Below are 19,227 nucleotides of genomic sequence, written 5' to 3' on the forward strand. Positions count from 1 at the left end.
AGCAAAAATCAAAGGCCTCTATGTTGAAATGCACAAAATTTTTTTCCTATCTGGTAATCCCCTCCTCTGGCCTCCCTGCTCCCCACACTCTGTCCTAAAATACGTGTTTCAGAGAAATAACACATGAGACAACACCAGGGAGAGGGGAACCAGTCGCTACACAAGCGTAGCTGGAAACTCGATTTTGGGGTTAACACTCTCTGGAGGGCAAAGACCAGACAGGGAAGGTGATTCTCCCCATGGGGCAGCTCTGCCTTGCAGTCAGTCTCCCGCCAGGGCTCCGTGGCCACTCCAGGCTCTTTCAGTAATCTAGCACGTGATAATAGGGGCCTGTTTAAATGGTCTTATCCGTATGTTTATTTTACAAGATACTTTCTGGGCAAATCTTAGCTGTATGACTTTGATATCAAGTTGAGCCTTTCACTCCTCGCTCAGAGCACCCAGGGAAGCCGAGGCATCGTGAGCGATGTGTGAAGCTGCTCCAAATGCAAAGCATCGGCCAGCGGAAAGCTTGGCTATCACTCGATTCTGAGTCTTGTCTGCCAGATGCGGCGATCTGTCTTACATGGTATCTGTCCGCTAGCTGTCAGTGGCAAGCGTGCTCACTCGAGAGAGCAGGACTATGCTCCTACTAATCAGGACCAGGCGTGGAGGTGAGCCAGCAGGGCATCAGACTTAATCACCAGGACTCCAGTCTCCTGAAGATCAGCCCCAGGGCCTGGCAGACTTAACAACTTTTAACACTGTCAGCGAAGTGACCGAGCAGTTGTCTGTGGAAAGCTGAGGTCTGGGTCTGACGCAGGCAGCCAAGCACTGCAGGATGCTTAATTGGGTCTTCAGACGGATGCCTCTGTCATGTGTTTGGAAATCGGTTCCCCAGATCTAGTTTTCCATGCAGAAGGTGTGGAAACACGTGTGAATCTGTCCTTTCACCAACCCATGTGAAATTTTACCAGTATCTTACAATAGTCACTATTTTGTTTCTCTCTTCTTTCCTCCCCCCAACTCTTCTTACCCCGTGCCCTCCTCCTTTTCTTCCTCCTTCCCTTCTTTTCCTTTCTTTCTACACTGGGTATTGAAGTTAAAACTCTGCTCAAGGCCAAAAACTATTCTGCCTTGAGTCATATGCCCCGCCCTTGTATTTTGAGGCAGGACCTCAGTACACTGTTTGGGCTGGTCTTGAATTTGTAAGAAGCTCAGGCTGACCTCGAGCTTGTGGTCTTCCTGTTGTAGCCTCCAGAGTGCTAGGCTTACATCCCTACCCCACCCTGCCCTGCTCCACCCATCCCACCCCCAGCTAGAGTGCTGTGTACTTTCAGAAGGTCCCTACACAAATTGAGAAATATGGGATGCTGTGTCATTTTTCTTCACATGCTCCCAGCCTAGTCAGAGCGTGCACAGTAAGGTTTGCCATGCATCACATGTCAAGCAGATATGTCTTGGGTGAGCCTGCCATCAACCGAAGTCCCCACATCTGTCCCACCCCAGTCATAGACTTTTCACCTCAGTCACTCATAGACCAGTCTTCTGAGGGTCTCTTGTGCACTGGAACCCCAGTCATTCCATTCAGTGACTGCATGGGACAGGATCTGAGATGGTCAGTATCAAACTCCCGGGGGATGCTGATGAAGCTGGACTGTAGATTGGATTGTAACAATAGAGTCTAGAGCAGCTGCTCTGAAATGGGATTTCCCAGCAAGCAGCTCTGAGAAAGAGCTATGCACTGGAAACACCAGCTCCCAACTCCGCCTCAATCCTAGTGATGGGAGCAAAGAGGCGACATCTGCAGCCTGAGCCTCTGGTGACCCGGCTGTATCAGCTCCATCATCTGGTTATGGAAGGTTTAAATGACTGAACCAGGATGGGCATGAGTCGGAATTGTCACCCGGGCTGGCTCTGTGAAGGACAGGAAGGTCCCAGGAAGGCAGAGAATCGCCCTGCAAAGGTGCTAAGAAGAAAAGGGAACAGAAGGTGCCTGCAGTCAGGTGGGCTGGAGAAAAGCCGGGGACAACCCAGAGAGCTCTTGGTGTTGCTGTCCCTAGGCACCTGCTCTCTTCTGCTGACCCTTCTTGGCAGGGACAAGTGGCAGTCTTCCCACTGACCGCTCATCACCAACAACACAAAGACAAGATTTTGAAAGGAACTAGTCATAGTGGTGCACAGCTTTAATCACAACTGTTGGGAGGGAAAGTCAGCTTGTGAGTTCAAGGCCAGCTTGATCTACATAGTAAATCCCAGGACAGCCCGAGATACACAGTGAGACCCTGCCTGGAAACCAGCCAACCAACCAAACAAACAAAAACTGATTTTGCAAGGTACTAGATAAAGTTCTCATCTACAGTGAGACTAGTTTACCATGCTGAAGGAAAAGTTGGGGATGCAAAGCAGTTTTGAGTCTGAAAAACTCTTGCTGTCCCAGCAGAGGTGAAACATCCTGTGAGCATTTCTAGAGAACCGAGACAAAGAAGCTACGTGAAGCAGCTCTGAGAGACAGGATGGGCATGGCCACAGGATTGACAGGTCGGGAGCATTGTTAGTGGTGAACTTACTGTCCACTGCTTGAGAGGATGGAGGACAGTTTCAGCACAATGTAGGTCCCCTCAGGGCTACGTCTTCCCCAAGGAGCTCAGCCATGGGTGACGCATATATGTAAAACTAGAAGTAAGGGCAGCCAGAGCAAAGATGAAGTTGTTTCAACTTTGATCTTCAAGGGGTGATCCCTGCCTGCTTTATATTTAATTATATAATAGATGTACAATGTTCTGGGAATGTAGAGACCCATGTTCCCAGGGTTGTTTCTTGGACCCGAGCATGCTTTGAGGAGCTCATCCTGATTTCAGGAGCTCGTTGTATCTAAAGGGGTGAGAGTCTCACTGTTTTACAGACTTACATCCACCTCTGCGGTGAGCAAGCAGGGTGTTGTCATTCTTTGAGGCTTGGAGCATCCTTTGACTTGAGGCTGTGGCTGTAACCTTGTAGCCAGTAATCTCTATCCCAGAGGTTCCTCGTGGCCTCAGTGTGGCCCAGGCACAGCGGGTGGCAGGCACAGTAGAAGACATCAAGAAATGACTCCTCCCTGAGGGCTGTGGTGTTGGAAGGGTGATCTGTTCTTTGGACTCGAATCAGGTGGACCCTTAGTCACTTGGATGCCTCAGGACAGGCTTGATCTGCACAACCAGGGGATGGAGGGAGTGATGATGCAGAATCAGGAGTCAGGGGCCTAGAAAATCAGGGTCTCTAGGAGATGTGCACGCTTAGCAGGAACAACGAGGAGTGGGCCAGTCACCTGCATCCTCAGGGAAGTGACACTAGCAGGGTGGCTAGCAGTGGAGTGACTACATCTCCACCTCCCTAAAGCCTATGTCTCAAGTACGCCCTGCAGAGGGACAGTACCTCACTCTGGGCCCTGATGTTGATAGGACAGCACTGGTTCCAAGGGTGCGACGGCTCTTCTACCAGCTGTAAGTGTTGCATAACATATGTTGACCTCTTCTGAGAGTAAACACCCGCCAGTGCTGGCTGGGTCTCCTCCTAGGGAGGCAGCGATCCAGTGGTGTCATCCACTTAACCCTAGGCTATATAACCCACAGAACGTGAGCTGTCTGAACCATATGAAGCCCTCTAGGCAGAAACATTAATATGCCCCAAATGAATTGTGCCTGCCTCCCATCCTGGCATCTGTTCATACGACTGTTCTGTTTGTTCCAGAAAGAACTCAGAATCCTCCCCCTTCACATCCCGCTTTTCAATCCAAATATGATGTGGCTGAGCGGTGCAAAAGGGTAAAAAAGGAAATGACAGTGTCATTGCAGCCTAGGCACACGCATGGGAGGAGTCAGAAAGCTAAGGAAGCATAGGGCGTAGACTCCAGTCCAGCACACGGGGGAGGACACGAAAGGGCAAGGGCCGAGGGCCATCAGAGTGGAGGCTGTGCTGGGACGAGCCTTGCCCAAACTGGAGACGCTGCTGGGAATGGATAGGTGCATTGTGTTAACACAGGAAGACACAGACATGACCCCAGACCTGGGATAGTGACTCTCACAGTGCAGCCCCCTCTGAGGCAGAGAAGAGGTGTTAAGGTTGCAGGCCTGGCTGAAGCAAACATCTCAGCATATCCCAGTATCCCCTGGGGGAACCCAGAAAAGGAGAAATGACGTGTGACTCCAATGGACCTGAGGCTTCAAGATGGAGATACAGTTGTGGGCCCCAGCAGGGCTCATACAGGGGCCTCCAAAGCTGGACGGAAGATCTACTTGGACTGGAAATGGCTTGTTCCCATTGCGCCATTACATGTACTTACTGACACATATATAACAATAATACTTAAAGAATAAGAGTCCATAAATTTGAGAGAGATCTGAGGGCATGTGGGAGGGATTGGAGTTGGGTACTACAATTGTGTTTTAATTAAATTTTTAAATAGTTAAAAAAAACACTAAAACTTCATTCCATTTTCTATCGCTATAATAAAATATCTGAGGCTTTATACTTTGTGAAGAAAGAGGCTGTTAGCTCACAGGTTTGAAGGCTTTAAGTCCGTGGTAAGGTGACCCAATTGGGGAGGGCCCCTGGACTGCAGCACCAAGAGGCCCCTGGAGTGAGGGACAGGCCAGCTCCTAGAGACCAGCATTAACCCCTTCTGAGGGTGGGGTCTCCAGTGGCCCAGGCCTGCTCACAAAGATGCCTCAACTCTGTCACACTGGAAACTCAGTTTCTAGATCATGGACATTTGGGAGAACACAACTGAACCAGGAGAATGTCAAAGCCTACATCCCTACATGGCTGTTCTCAATTAAGTACACTGAGAAAATCATTTAGTGCTTTGTGGTACCCATGAAAGAATCCTGGGCATCCAGAAATGCTATGAGCTTGTGAACTCAGGGGCACTTGGAGAAGGCGTCTCCTGGATTGAAGTCCCTAGAGTGCAGGCTCCCCAGCCCCCAAGTAATATCCCAGGCAGAATTCCTCCAGGGTGTTCATTAGTCAGCAGTCTTTGCCTTGTGAGCACAGAGGGGCCAGCCTCTTACTTGTTCATAATCAAGTCAACAATTAACCAACAGCTGGATTTAAAAGAGGAATTTTTATAGATCAAATATTCATATTTTCCCGCATTCCCCACATTCCACTCAGCGTCCGGATTTCATCATTCTCTTTCACGGTCATGACTGCATAGTGAGATATTAATTATTGTCCTTCTCCACCTTTATCTGCTTCACTATGGCTCTGAGTGCAAATACCCATAAGTTATTTAACAGGAGCCACAGCTATGAACACGTTATTAACTTGCTGCTCCACTAGAAGAAGAGTGCATTCGCCACTTTTCTGTTGCAGTGCTTAAACACCGTGGCCGAGACAACTTACAGAAGGGGAATTTATTTGGGCTTGTGCTTCCAGAGGGTTGAGTCCAACATGGTGGGGAAGCAAGAGGCAAGCATGGCGGCAGGAGCAGGAAGCTGGGAGCTCACATCTTGAACCTCGAGCAAGAAACAGAAAGGGTGAACTGGATGTGTGCAGAGGAGCTCTTAAAGCCCCTCTCCAGTGACACACTTCCTCCAGCTGAGACCCACCTCCCGAACCTCCCCCAACAGCACTGCCAGCTAGGGACAAGGTCTTCAAATATGGCAGCATATGGGCTCGTTCTTACTCAACCATTAAGAGCAGTATGAGTTGAACCATACGCTCATCCTCATTTACGTATTTTAAAGGTGTTTTTAGTCCTATTATTATTGATTCTGTTTTTATTATGCATTTATTATTATTAATATTATTTATTTGTGCATGTGTGTGTGCAGGGGCAGGTATGCATGAGCCACAGTGAACATTTAGGGAACAAAAGACAATCCATAGGAGTCAGTTCTTTCCTTCCACCATACAGGCTCCTGTGACTGAATTCAGGTGATCATACTTGTGCTACCCATGCCTCTCGTTGGCCCTGAGGCCCTATTCCGAAAGAGAAAAGTTGATCCACACTTTTTAATTAATCCAGATGCTTTTCTTAATAGTTTTTGTACAGGCTCCTCTGTAATTTTTCAAAAAATAAGCATGTTCTCTGCAATATTATGTATTTGAAATTTGAGTTTAGCTGAACACCCTGTGTTTGATCTGGCATACCCCGCATTGTCTCTGTCTGGTATTGGGTGGGGTCTTTCCAGGTAAGGTTTAGCACTGATTGCCCATCTTCAGATTCTTTGCCCCAAAAGACCCAGCAGCAAGTTCCCAGGGCTTTGCCCCATGGCAATGTGTTCTTGCTGAGTCTTCCCCTGCACTCTTGGGGGATTCCCCTAGGTGTGGTAATTTGTTTCCACTCCAGTGTTAGGGTATTAGTGTGTTAGGGCAAGCTACAGCAGAGGACCCCAGATCAAGCAGTTTAAACACCCCATGCTTGTTTTCTCCACAGCTCAGAGGTTGAAGGCCAGAATCAGTCAGTGATGTGCATTTCTTCTGGGACCTCTCTCCTGGGCTTGGAGGTGACTGTCACACACGTGTCTTCAGATCATATTGTGTTGTGATTCGTGTTCCAATTTCCTCTTCCAACAGGGCTAACCCCAGTGGTCCAATTTAATCTTAATTACTCTTCTAAAGACCTAGTCTCCAGGTATAACTGGAGGCAGAGTGAGTGAGGACTTCCCTGAGGGAATCTGGGGCACACAGCTGTCTGCTGCAGAGTTCTCTGAGTCATTGGCTGTCCATCTCAGGCATCAACCTTCATCTTGTTCTCTCTCTGGACAGAGTGCCTCCTTGTTCTTCCAGTATTGTTACCTCACCTGAGACTCTGGTGGCTCTTAGGAGAGTTTGACTTCCCTGTGGCCTCCTCCCATGAAGGGCATGACTTCAGTTTTGGGTGGTGCTTCCTTGGCAGGGCTCTGGTCACTGTGGACAAATTCCCCAGTATTGGTCAACACCCTTCTGGACTTCCAAATTGGATCATTGCCTGGAAACTTCTGCATGCTGCCTCACCCCACCAGGGCTGCCTAATGCAGGCATCTGTCTGAATCACTCTCACTCTTGAGACAGTCTCTATCTTTAAGTCTTGGGCTAGAAATGCCAAACCACCTGCCTAGGACCTGGTCCTGTTACAGGTGGCTCAGCTCATACCATCTGACATCTCAGGCCTGCAGATCCTCAGGGTCATGCAGTCATGACAGTGTATAGTTCACCACTAGCTTTTCTGATTTTTAGATTTCAATTATAATCTATTTTGTCTAGACCTTAGTACATCTAATGACTTACAGTGTGGTTTTGATTCATTACGATTGGCTTCTAGATTCTTCATATCATTGTGGGAACATCGTAGAATTTACCTAGTCTCCTTGAACATTGCCTTCTTGATGATGTAAAAACATAAAATTCTTTGTCCTGTGATGTATATTGTAAAGGTTGTCTTAGTTAGGGTTTCTATTGCTGTAAAGAGACACCATGATTGCAATAACTCTTTTTTGTTTATTGTTGTTTGTTTGTTTTTCCCAAACAGGGTTTCTCTGTAACTTTGGAGCCTGACCTGGAACTCATTCTGTAGACCAGGCTGTCTTCAAACTCACAGATATCTGCCTATCTCTGCCTCCCGAGTGCTGGGATTAAAGATGTGCACGCCCCCACTGTCTGGCTCAAAGAAATTCTTATAAAGAAAAACATTTAATTGGGGCTAGATTACAGTTCATAGGTTTAGTCCATTATTGTCATGTTGGGAAACATTGTGATGTGCAGGCAGACATGATGCCGGAGAGGTAGCCGAGAGTTCTGCATCTGGATTGTCAGGCAGCAGGAAGAAAGAGTGACACTGGGCCCGGCTGACACATTTGAAACCTCAAAGCCCACCTCTAGTGACACACTTCTTCCAACAAGGTCACTTCACCTAATAGTGCCACTCACTATGAGCCTATGGGGGTTCCTTTTATTCAAACCACCACAAAGGACATAATTTCCACTACAAGCCTAGATGACTGAACACCTAAAAGCAGGTAGAGCAGACGTCAAAGCCTTTGGTACACCAAAACTAAAAGTTGAAAATACAAAAACCAAATCTCTTGTTAGTGGTTTTTGATCAATCATATGTTGAAATGACTCTCTGCCTGGTTATATTGGATTAAATCAAATGCGTGATTAAAACCTGTTTTTTCTAATTATAGTTCCTGTTATTAAGTATGGCTCTTGGACATGTCAAGTTCCACACATGGCTCTCTGTGATCTCCTTTTCCTCTGTGCTGTGCGCTGCATTCATCTGTTCCTCAGACTTCAAGGCAATCATCTAACAAATTCATGCACGTCACTCTTAAAATATACGGTAATATCTGGGAGACAAGACCACAACCATTGTCTGTGGTACACTTATGTCTCCGATTGCCTTTTAGAAGTCCAAGCCAATTGTTCTGGATACATTTCAAAATTATTTTCTTGCCAAATTCATAAAAAACCCTTTAGGCTAATTCCTCTGTACAACTACACACATTCTCTTCCCTGCAAGTGACTGCGTATAGAATGTGGAGGTCTCTTGTTTACTTTTCACAGGTTTTGAAAGCCATTCTTCACAGGTAATGCCTTGATAGACTGTTATAAGCCCCTGAATGCAAACGTTGTTGGCTTTTATGTCTTTGTCGTTTATGGGTAATTAATTTGCTTCTAAGTATTTGTGACTGTTCCTGTCTAGGAAGAGCACTTTGCTCCTCTCACCATGTATTAATCATTGTGTTCTGTTTTCTCTGTCATTGTGACTTAAAGAAGATGGAGACTTCCCAGCCTTAATACATAATCACGCTGGTAGTGGGCATTGCTCCCGAAAACAATTTGCTGGTGTTGCTCTTAGGAATTTTTACCCCATTAAACTTGGCAATGTTTCACCTTGGCTCAGTTTGCATTCAAGGACGCCCATTAGTGAAGCATTTTCCCTTCCCAAGTAAAATAAGCAGTCTGGAAGGCAGAATTTCCTTCTGGCTTCTACAACCCCATTCACTATATAAAAATAAAACCATTAGTATTTGGTTTAGAGACATATTTTCATAGGGTGACATGCCAGACTACAGACAATCCATGATGCTTTGTAAAAACGTCACTGGACCATGTATAGGTTGTGTATTCCCTTTCCAGAATCCAAGTTCAAGTGAAATAAGTGAGTGTTTGGCTTGGTGTCAGGGATAGCTCTACAGTTAGGGTCAGTGTTGGGGAAACCTCATTTTAATGTTCTCGCGCACTGCACATGAGTTTTTAAACTAAAATCCCTGGTAGAAGATTTTAATTTACGGAAGTCCTCAGGACATCGGTTAGAGCTATCTTATGGTTTACATCAATAGGCAAACAAAGCAGCTATTGGCATTCATCTCAGAGGAAATGACAGACTTGGAATTTTTATGGAGCACCCGACTGAGCAAGCCACTAACTGCAGCTCTCACAAAGTGATAAGAGTGTAGCTGAGCAGCCACCAGCCAAGACTTCACCTCTGAGTCCTCAACAAGGACAGAGCACATGGTGAGTTCTGATTCCTGGTCCTGGAGAGATGCACTTGAGTTACTTTAAGAACTGAGTCAGACAAAACTGGAAATTCAATGCAGAGCCTCTGGTTTAGCCTTGGGTTTCTTGAGTGGGAGAACTCTAGATTCCTTTCTATGCCAAGAAAGTGTACTGAGCATATCTTGTCATAGACACCGTACCCTCTGAGCATGAGAGAGAATTTCTAGATGTACTTTCTCTTAAGGGAAAGTCCCTGGAATATCCTGTCCAATAAAATGGTGGGTACCTTAGCTAATGGTCCCCAGGAATTCATATGGTAGAATGGATATCTCACTTGGTCTAGAGTCTAAGAAAGTCTTTTTTCTAGCTCTCCAAATCAACTATCCTGCCATGTAACCCCCAGTATGTCTCCCAGTTCAAACAGCGTCTCCCATCAGACTGGTGGACAAGGAGGAAGAGGGCGAAAGGTCTCAAGATGAAGTTCTTTCATGTTAGTGATGTTCCCACTGCAACTTTGACTCCAAATCAGTGGTTCATTGGTGTTAAGAAAAGCAGGGACTGGAGCCTGGCCTGGGATTGCCATCACCCATAGAAGCCTCACATCAGCCCACAGCCATCTCCACAGCCAAGTTTGTTCATTGAGAAGTCGTACTTGGCATGAGAATGTTCAGGGAGTCTTGGTCACCTCCAAGTACTTCGGATTCTGCCTCAAGAGCTGAGGCAACTTCAAAGACATCAGGCCACAGTTAGAAGATATGAACTGAACACACACCTCTCAGTTCAAAGGGGATGGCATTCTGTCCCTGGTTGTCTCTCACCATGGAAGAGATGTGTTATTTGTGGTGTCTCAGATGTGGGTGGTACCTGTTCAAGCGTACCTTAGTCCACAGTTCTAAGAGAAAGATTCCCAGCCCCGAGACACACAGTCTGCACCCAGTTTGTTCTCTGTGGAGCACACGGCCTGTTTTCACCCTCCCACTTTGGGTGGTACAGGGAGTGTGGGAAGACCCTTCTTTGCGACCTCCTCCAGGCCACCAGCTGCAGACCAGGAGCTGTTCCCAGAAGTCTGCGTTTCCTCACCCATTAGGAGTTGAGCTGTGGTGATCTTTAGAGCAAACGACCTTCCAAGGCTCAGGGTGGGAACAGTGATAATGCGCTGTGTCTTCAGCTAAACCCCTTTTAAACAAGTACAGCCTTCAGCTGATCCAAGAGCAGATAAGAGAGGGATCCGGGTCCCCCTCTGAAACCGGTAATGAATCCAAACAAGCATTCTTGGAAGGATGCTTCTGCTCTGGTTTGTATTAGGCTTGCAATTAAAGTGTTTACACAATGGGGCCTCCAAGCAGGATCCTTCACCACATGAAAGGGAGGAAAAGCCTCCTGAAAGGAGGCGGTCCTATGCACTCCTTGGCTATTTTTCCCAGACCTTGGAAAAGGCCAGAGCTTTTCAAAGAGGTCACTGGGAGGGAAGAGGATCAGAGGCAGGCCAAGCGGGGAAGGCCCTACCCAGTGCAAACAGCATCCTTCCTTTGCCAGGCTCTCATGGCTCTAATCCGCCCTTCACAGAGCAGAAGAAAGGAAAAGAGACTGGAGTGGGCTGGGCGTGGCCCAGCTCCCTCCCAGGTCTCTGCTTCTCTGAGACCTGGTGTCACTGCCGATTCTGAGCTCCCTGGATGGGCCTGCTCATTCCTGCCATGTTTAAATGAGGCTTGCTCCTGAGACCCCTTTGTGGGATGGGAACAATCAGGTAGTGCCACCCAGTGACTGGCTGCAGACATCCCAAAAGTGTGAACCTGTCAGGGAAATGTGTCCCTTCCTCACTGTCCAGCAGAGGAGCCTTGGGCTTGCCATCCCTGCTTTTAGATTCTGGATCTTGAAGACTGTCACACTTCAGGGAGACACTGAGGGAGAGGGAACTACAGAGTTCCCACAGGAGCCAGGAAGTCCCCATGTTCCGTGTCTCTGCCCTGGGACCTTATGAGGGAGCCCATTATGAATTTCCTAAAAAACAGTCTCAGAAGGTTGGGAGAAAGAATAGGACCCTCCCTCATGCTCTCAAGGGGATGGAGCTTCAGATTCAGACTGTAAAAAGTCTCAAGTCAGGTGGCCTTTCGTCCTTGCCCCTTACCACTCTTGGGGGCATGGCAGACTGCCATGTGTGTGGTCTTTATTGTTCTTGTGATCGTTAAATGTTAATCTCATTTTTCCTTTATCACTGAGTGCCTATCCACTGGGGGCATGGTAGATTGCAGGGCCATTTCCCTGTGTGTGGTCTTGATTCTTCTGGTGATATTTAAATGCTAATCTTAGTTTTTGCTTTATTACTGAATGCTTAAAGCGTCCCTTTTAATAACCCTCCACATTCTTCATGGTTCTCCCATTAGCACTTAAACTACAGCAAACCTGATGGGCATCTGTAAGTCACATGCTTTTCTTCTCCGGGACAGCCAAGGGACTCAGCAGCCTGTTGGTATGTATGGTATGATACCATAATCTATAAATATAGATGCATGTTCACTTTAAAATAGTTTTCCAAAGTATATGGCATAGTTCAAATGTTTTAAATTGATGGCATCATTTAAATCCATCAGAATATAACTTTAATGTCTTTATTATATTCCAGCATATGGATATATCAATTTATTTAACGATCTAAATGTTACTAGTCATTTAGAGTGCTCTGGGTTCAATGTAAAGAATTTAGACAAAAAGCTGGATAATGTGTGTGGGGGTGCATCCACGTGTGTGCGTGTGTGCACAAGTGTGCCCACTTGCATATATGGAGGTCACGGGAGGTGCCAGGGGTTCTGCTCTGTCACTCTCCATCCTGTCACTGGTTTGCAGCTATGCTGGCCGACCAGGAAGCCCCCACAGCTCTGTCTGTGCTTAGGTTGCAGGTGCACAGCCTGGTTCTTACAGAGATGCATGCTGGGATTCCAAACTCAGTTTCCTGTGCTCTGAGTGCTCCTACCCAGGGAGCTGTCTCCCCAGCCCTATGACAGAATATCTTAAGGCCTCACGAAGACCGGAGCTTGGCTTTGCTCTGTCTCTGTCCCCTACATGCATCAGCACTGAGCAGCATGGGGGAAGCCTTTGGCAAGCACATGGCCCACTGTCTACACAGACGAACTGGATTGTCTTAATGTAAAAGCAAACACTTTTTTTTTACCCATTTTTAGCTGAATCTTCAAAGAAAAATCTGCTTGATCGTTGTTGACTTTAAAGACATTTTCTTGTCTTGACGTATTTACATTAAAGGTAGAATCTAGTTAAATTCAACAGACTGTTCCAAACAAATGGACTCTCTTTGAATGGTGTCCATCTGTTTGTGAATTGCATACTCATGCGTGATTAAGCCTTCCACCTTTGTCTTACTATCTTCCCATTGTTTGATCTTAGATCGTACCCTGGTTCGAATGGAATGTCCTCCAAAGACCCTGACATGAAGTTTCCAGTGGTGGCACTCGAGCTGTCCCAAAGTGGGTGTTCCCATTCTCTGGAATGACTGAAGTGGAGGGGAGTCTACCACAGGCTTTATCATCACAATACCCTGAGATAGTGGGGTTTAGTCTCTGAGTCAACTCCACCCATCAAAGCAGTATCTAGTGAGAGCTCATCACAACTCAGTCACTCTACTGAGTACATGGGATAGAGGCATGATAAGAATCTCTGCCAGAGTAGAAAATCACACTGCCACTACTATCACACACACACACACACACACACACACAGGTCCTCAGATGAAACAATTATTAGTTTACTGCCCAGTCTCAGCCTTTCAGCTGTAGCTTTAGAGAATATGGTAGGACTGTTACTATAACAACCAGTCCCACACTAAAGATGGGTGCACAAGAGCTAAAGAGATCAACTGATCTCTACAGGAAGACATATCCTACTAGTGGCCGCCCCAAGGCTGGGGCTCAGGTGCTCACTAGTTCTCATGTGGCTCTAGGCTCCAGCTCAAAGTTGGCCCTGAGCCTTATAGTGCTGTGCTTGTAGGGAGTTGCTGAACTTGGAGTTTCAGTTAGAAATCTCATGCTTCCTGTATCTAGTTCCTTGCTGGAACAACGTGCTGCGTTAGACACACCTTTCCTGATGCGTGTGAATCTTATCTCATATCCTGTGAGACAATAGCTGGAGTGTGACTGTAAGATTACCAAATGGTCACTTTCCATAAACAAAATCCATCAGCCTTGCTCTGTCCTGCCATGAGAGTTTAGCTTGAACCGACTCCAGAGGAATTTGTTGTCAATCAAGTTTGCGACACTCATCAGATAGGCTCCTGGTCGCATTTATAGATGGCTTTGCTCTGTGGGTGTGTACTTTGCTTTCTGACTGTAACTGGTCCATCCTGAGGCATTTTGACTGAGTTGTGTGCTTTTATAGTCCCAGGATCTGGTTGGTCCTCCATATCTAGTCAATGGCACCTTGATTTTCCTTTGGGGACCCAACATCTTCTACTTCTACCATCTCTAAATGTATGCTATAATATGAAGGTGACACACTCAACCTAGACCAATTAGATTCTTTAGACATTTGAACATCAAGCCAAACAGATCAAGGCCAGACATTGGCTGGGACTTAAATAGGAAATGTCCATGATTCTCTGGAGTGCTAGGATTAAAGATGTGCACCACCATGCCCAACTCTATTTTATTTTTTAATTAAAATCAGTTACAACAGTTCCTTCTCTCTTCCCAGCCTCTCCCACCCTTTCTTAAATGTGTGACCTCTTTTTCTTTAATAATTATTGTTACATATATAAATATATTACATATACAAATATGCAATATATACATATTATATGTATGTATGTATGTTAGTTACCAGTAGCTCTTGATGAAGAGTGGTGGGGTTATCTGTAGGCTTATCCAGTAACGAGACACAAACCGTGACTCAATGATCGCACATGGAGTTTTATTGATGGACAGGGAAGGACAGCGGGGTTAGGAGTAACCAACCAATGCAGAGCTGAGAGAGAGAAAGAGAAAGAGGGAAAGAGAGAGAGAGAGAGAGAGAGAGAGAGAGAGAGAGAGAGAGAGAGGGATGATACAAGAGAGAGAAAGGGGGGGATGAGATTTTCTATTAATCACTTTATGTAACTCCTATAAATTTTACATCTAAAACTAATGAATTTCAGAATAACATTTATTATAGTATTTTATTAATACACCATTATTTGCATTACATTTACATGGGTCAAACTGTAAAGTGTGGAAGGAGATGTTTCTTGTACATGGTATTTAGAATGGTTATCTGAAAGTGAATCTTCATAGATTGGCTTGAATGTAAATGATATGCACAGCTTATCACAGCAACTCCACTGCTTAGCCAGGATGATGATCTGTAGCAGTGGTTTTCAACTTGTGGGTCGCAACCCCTTTAGGACTCAACAGACCCTTTCTCAGGGGTCGCCTAAGACCACTAGAAACCACAGATATTTACATTATGATTCATAACAGTAGCACAAGTGCAATTATAAAGTAGCAACAGAATAATTTTATGGTTGGGGGTCACCACAACATGAGGAACTGTATTAAAGGGCACAGCATTAGGAAGGTTGAGAACCACTAATCTACAACATCATCCAATCCTTGACGTACAGGAAAACAGAGCAGCCAAGAAGGGTGTTACAATAGGCAGAGAGCCAACTGATCTGGCCTGTCATTGTAGGTCAAGACCAAAGTCATAACTGAATGCTATACTCTGTCCCAAAGGTCAATTTCAGGGCATCCTGACTATTTAATGCTTAACTAAGTCTAATGTGTAGCTGATACAAAATTTTTGTCATGCAATAGTTTTCTTTATGTATATGTATAAATATTCCATCATTTATATGTGTACATGTGTACATAGGTACCTACCTACATACACATACATGCACACACACACACACACTTCCTCTTCTCACTGTAAATTATCTACCTATCTGCCTTCTCATACATATCATACACACACACACACACACACACACACACACACACACTTCTTCTCATTGTAGTTTATCTGCTCTACATCCCATATTCCATTAACGCTAGTCAAGGTTGGGCTACCAGTCTTCCAATTACCTGGGTGGGGGGAGTTCATTCTGAAGTATGGCTTCATTCCTTGCTTTCAAACACCCTATGAAGGAGATGAAGCCCCTGGCTCACCACAAGCCCAGCCAGACTCGCAGGGAAGCTTCATCCTTCTTTTTCCTGAGTTGCTTCCTCTGCACATTCTCAACCAATATACCTGACAACAAGAATACCCAGGTGCTCATTCTCGGGGTGCTGTGATAACACTGGCTTTGGGCAAGCAGGGTGCATTATGGGAGCAGAATGGTGGACATCTGTGATCTGTGGTGTCTTTTTTTTTTTTTGGTTTTTTACGAGACAGGGTTTCTCTGTATTGTTTTGGAGGCTATCAGTCCAGCCCGGCCTTGAACTCACAGAGATCCACCTGCCTCTGCTTCCCGAGTGCTGGGATTAAAGGTGTGCGCCACCGCCGCCTAGCCTGTGGTGTCTTTTTTAACTCTCAATTTGACATAAACCAAGAGTCACCTGAGAAGAGACTCCAAGAGGCATTGTCTAGATGAGGTTGGCCTGTGGGCTCGTCGGTGGAGCACTGTCTTGCTTACCTATATTGATAAGGGAAAGAACCAACATGGAAGTAAGTTGTACTTACTCCAGAGTATTGAGCCATGAACTGTAGAGAATGGGAAGAGTAGAAGAAGCTAGCTGAAAACCAGCCTGTTGGATTCATTTCTGTCTGCAATCCACTGTGATTAGCTGTTTTATTCCTGTTGCTTCACTTCTCCACAGCGAAGGACTTTAACCTAGAATTTTAAGCTGAACTAAACACCATTTCTCTCCTAAATTGTTTTTTATCAGAGTATTGTGTCATAGCAATAGAAAGAAAACTAGCATGAATGACTCTCTTCCATGGGCAGCTAACTCTGTTCTAGAGAACAGGAGAGATGCGATTAAAAGGATGTTCAGGGGAACCCTGGGCAATGAATGGGAGGAAATGCCAGGCAGAAGTGTTAACAGCTAGGCAGAAGCAATTGGGTTGAATGTAGGGATCCCCAGCCTACTCAGGTCTTTGTGACCTTGGCAATGCTCCTTTCCATTCAGAAGGGAAGAAGGGGTAAATTAGGTTGCCTCTTACCCAGGCTGGGGATCTGCATAGGAAGCAGGTTTTGCATGGGACTTGGATAACTGGTTGACCATTACATCTGGGAGAGAGCTCTGGTGGGTCGTCCCAAGCTATAATCCCCAAGAATTACAGCCTCCTTAGAGATAATCTCAACAGAGACTCTAGATGCCCAGGAAGTAATGCCACTGGGGATCTCTACAACAAGGGTCCCTGTTTCTTGTTAACTAAAGAATTGAAAACACACGCACAAACAGTTGATAGTGGAAGGCTGGATGCAGTGGCATGCAGATACACTTCCAGGAACCCGAGGGCTCCATTGAGAAGTTCAAGAAACCAGTTTACTTCTGGAAATTTCTGTTTGGGGTCCTAGAAGAGGAGGAATTTGTTCCTAGGGTTTGATTGTTTTCTGCTCAGATAAATTCTTGATTGCAGATGGAAATTCTGTACAGGCATGAGTCATATATCTTTAATTTGGACCATAGGGATGGCTAGTCATACACAGGGTGGATTTTGTCCCTAAAAGAATGCAGGCTGCCTTCTTGCACATTGTAGATGAAAGTTTTTGTCCTGCCCAGTCCTGCAGCCATTTGGCCCCAAATAAACAACTTTTAACCTCCTTGAGCACAAGACTGGGCCCCAACATTACATTTCTTGGTGCTCCTTCCCCCCCTTTAATCTGTACAACTTGTATTTCTTTCTGTCCCTCTTGCTCCTTCTCATTGTAGATCTGTGTAAGAGTAATCACTAATAATTGTGGGACACAGTCAATACCATCTTGAAATGCCCTCTGCCAATGATGTCAGCCCAAAACTCTTCAGTTTAGCTTCAGGAAGATTCTTTCGACGAAGGCAAAAGGCAGCCACTTTTTTGCCAAAATATCCTAAGTAAATTCTCTATGCCAGCTGTTAATATTCTTCCTTTTTGAAACCTCTTCAGAGCTGGACCTCTGTATTACAAATCACTCTCAGCACTACTGTCTTCCATGGTCTAGTTTGGTCCATTAAGCCCTGCTTAAAGCATTCAGCTGCCTTCTATTCTAAAGTCTCAAAGTCTTCCTCATTCCTCCAACAAACCGCAGGATCAGGCCTATCACATCAATTCCCCACTCCTGGTACCAGTTTCTGTCTTAGTTACTGTTCTGTTGCTGTGGGAATACCATGTCTAAGGAAATTGTATTAAAAAAAGAAAGCTTTTAGTTGGAGGATTGCTTAAAATTGTAGACAGTTATCTCATGATCATCATAACATGAAGCAAACAGGAATGGCGCTGGAATAGTAGCTGAGCATTTTAAATACTTCTCCATAGACAGATAGAAAGAATGGACCTGGCATGGAATTTTGAAACCTCAAAGCCCACTCCCAGGGACACACTTCCTCCAGCAAGTCCATACCTCCTAATCCTTTCTAAACAGTTCCACTAACTGGAGACCAAACATTAAAATGGTTGAACTTTTGGGGCTATGCTCATTGGAGCCACCACACCTTCCCTTCACTGTAAGCGCTGTTTGGAAGAGTAGTGTGGCAAGGGACAGGTCCCTGTTCATACTTCTGTGGGCTCCTCCCATTCTCTCCATGTTTGTTATCACAGCACGTCTTTCCTCACAGCTGTCCACCTGGCCTTGACCCAGCCCCTCCTGTATGTTTCACCAGTGGCCTCCTGGGATGGGCTGAGGGAGATTTGCCAAGGATACCAGGGACCACATGCTAACTGTCCCACATATGGTGAATCAGTGAGGAAGTGGCTAATTAATCACCAGAAAGTTCTTCCCAAACAAATCTATAAAGGGACAACAATCACACGCTGCCCCATGGCCGTACTCAGTTCAGCTGTTCCTGGTGGTGAGCAGATGGCTTCAGCCAGTGACAGTGACTGTTTGAAATAGCCCAATCGACTGTTTATTATCAGCATCCACAATGATTAGACACCATGATTCATCTACATGGAAAGATGTCATCCACATGAATAATGAGGCCCATTTGTCTGTAAGCACAGATCTTTGGGACACGGTGATGTCATGTTAAAAGATTCCTACCCAGTAGAATGGGGGGTTGGGAAGGAGGTGAAGACCACTAACTATGGGGCAAAAGGCGATGTCGAGATATACTCACCTTCACAGTTACCTCAATAGCCTGATTCTGATCCATGATCCTTGTCTGAAATTGTCCTGTCTTCATACTCCCACATCTAGCTCAGGGCCTGGCTGATTACTGGGAACATGATATGTCAGCTTGTCTGATGTGCTCAGTCCCTGGACTCAAAGTCTGGTCTGCATACGGTGCTAGAGAGAGCTGAACAGGGTAAGGCCTCAAAAAACACAGCCTTCGGCAAGACCAGGGCACCCTAAGGCAAAGTTCAGATTACAGTTAATGCACATATCCACACAGAGGCCTACGCAAGCCCTCACTGCATGGCAAAGACAGAAGTGTTGTGTACTGTGATCAGGCTGGTGACATTGCTTCAGGTAGCCTACGCTTGCATTCAATGTCCTAGTGAATGGCACATATGAATCAATTTTTATGGAGTAGAGGCTTATTTAGCTCATATTTCTAGAAGCTGAGAAGTTCAAGAGCTCACAGAAGCTCAGTGCTTGTCCTCTGCAAAGGCCACTCACAGCACCTCAATACAGCATAGAGGAGGTATTACAGGTGA

The 19,227-nt window shown here is 45.7% G+C and overlaps 1 long non-coding RNA gene across 7 annotated transcripts in view; it reads left to right on the forward strand.

Moving 5' to 3' along the window:
* LOC110343136 overlaps positions 1–19,227 on the forward strand; it is a 28,871-nt gene that overhangs the window by 7,635 nt on the left and 2,009 nt on the right. For 5 of the 7 annotated variants that reach the window (XR_005879814.1, XR_005879815.1, XR_005879816.1 and 2 more), the window contains 3 exons: positions 9,285–9,459; positions 11,826–11,911; positions 12,841–15,274. This is a non-coding gene — a long non-coding RNA (uncharacterized LOC110343136). Of the gene's footprint in view, positions 1–9,284; positions 9,460–11,825; positions 11,912–12,840; positions 15,275–19,227 lie in introns of those variants that run through there. The other 2 variants (XR_002385332.2, XR_005879818.1) reach the window with 2 other exon arrangements.

Source organism: Mesocricetus auratus, unplaced genomic scaffold (assembly GCF_017639785.1).
Source record: "Mesocricetus auratus isolate SY011 unplaced genomic scaffold, BCM_Maur_2.0 Super-Scaffold_100010, whole genome shotgun sequence".
Lineage (NCBI taxonomy): Eukaryota > Metazoa > Chordata > Mammalia > Rodentia > Cricetidae > Mesocricetus > Mesocricetus auratus.